Here is a 1,811-nt window from a genome sequence, read left to right as displayed (position 1 = left end):
AGCTCACCACAACCTCCCCCTCTCAGGTTCAAGCGATTCTCAGCCTCCCAGGTAGCTGGGAATACAGGCATGCGCCACCACGCCCAACTAATTTTGTATTTTTAGTAGAGATGGGGTTTCACCATGTTGGTCAGGCTGGTCTTGAACTTTTGACCTCAAGTGATCCACTTGCCTGTGCCTCCCAAAGTGCTGGGATTACAGGCATGAGCTACCTCGCCCTGCCCAGATAAATAATTTTTTAGTGTAAATTTGTCCCATGCAATATTTGGGATATACTTATGCTAAAAAATTATTAATTTGGCTCTTCCTTTCCGCCTCGGACCGGACAGAATGGCTCCCGCAAAGAAGGGTGGCGAGAAGAAAAAGGGCCGTTCTGCCATCAACGAGGTGGTGACCCGAGAATACACCATCAACATTCACAAGCGCATCCATGGAGTGGGCTTCAAGAAGCGTGCCCCTCGGGCAGTCAAAGAGATTCGGAAGTTTGCTATGAAGGAGATGGGAACTCCAGATGGGCGCATTGATACCAGGCTCCACAAAGCTGTCTGGGCCAAAGGAATAAGGAATGTCCCATACCGAATCCGTGTGCGGTTGTCCAGAAACATCGTGAGGATGAAGATTCACCAAATATGCTCTATACTTTGGTTACCTATGTACCTGTTACCACTTTCAAAAATCTACAGACAGTCAATGTGGATGAGAACTAATCGCTGATCATCAAATACATCAAATAAACTTTAAAAATTGCCTTTAACAACAACAACAAAAAAAATTAATTTATCTGAAATTCAAGGCAGATTTTCCATATTTGTTTTATTATTTGTTTGTTTATTTGCTTTTTTGGTTTTTTTTTGAGATGTAATTTCCCTCTGTCGCCAGACTGGAGTGCAGTGGTGCTATCTATGCTCACTGCAATCTCTGCCTCCCCGGTTCAAGCGATTCTCCTGCCTCAGCGTCCCAAGTAGCTGGGATTACAGGCATGCACCACCATGCCCAGCTAATATTGTATTTTTAGTAGAGATGGGGGTTTTACCATGTTGGTCAGGTTGCTCTCTAACTCCCGACAGGCGTGCGCCACCACACCCAGCTTATTTTTAGTAGAGAAGGGATTTCACCATGTTGGCCAGGATGGCCTCAATCTCCTGACCTCATGAAGCCTGAAAGTGGCAGTGAACCAAGATCGCACCATTGCGCTCCAACCTGGGCAACAGAGTGAGACTCTGTCTCAAAATAAAAAAGATCAGGCTGAGCATGGTGGCTCATGTCTATAATCCCAGCACTCTAGGAGGCCAAGGTGGATGGATCACTTGAGGTCTGGAGTTCCAGACCAGCATGGCCAACATGGTGAAACCTCACCTCTACTAAAAAAAAAAGTGTGTGTGTACATATATATATATTATATGTATATAATATATTATTAATATATATTATTATTTATATATATATATATATATATATATATATTATATAGCCAGGCTATATAATATTAGCCAGGCTGTAGTGCCAGCTACTCAGGAGGCTGAGGCAGGAGAATTTGCTTCAACCCAGGAGGCGGAGGTTGCAGTGAGCTGAGACTGCACCACTGCACTCCAGCCTGGGCAACAGAGCAAGACTCCGTGTCAAATAAATAATCAGACCTATCCGCTGAGCTCTCCCCTGAGACACAGAGGGCAAATCATTTTATTGTTTGCCAAGATCCTCAACCAGGAAGTGATAGTGCTGGAATTTTAACCCAGATCTATTTGACGCCAAGGTTCAAACTCTTCCCACTAGGATTAGTAACCCTTATCAGTATATCTCTGCCATTTTTC

At 44.1% G+C, this 1,811-nt stretch overlaps 1 pseudogene; it reads left to right on the top strand.

Annotated features, from left to right (window-relative positions):
* The first annotated feature begins 307 nt into the window (after positions 1–307).
* On the top strand, positions 308–747 carry LOC100388153 (large ribosomal subunit protein eL31 pseudogene; annotated as a pseudogene).
* The last annotated feature ends 1,064 nt before the right edge of the window (positions 748–1,811 follow it).

Source organism: Callithrix jacchus, chromosome 1 (assembly GCF_049354715.1).
Source record: "Callithrix jacchus isolate 240 chromosome 1, calJac240_pri, whole genome shotgun sequence".
NCBI classification, from domain to species: domain Eukaryota; kingdom Metazoa; phylum Chordata; class Mammalia; order Primates; family Cebidae; genus Callithrix; species Callithrix jacchus.
This window is presented reverse-complemented; position numbering and strand designations above follow the sequence as displayed.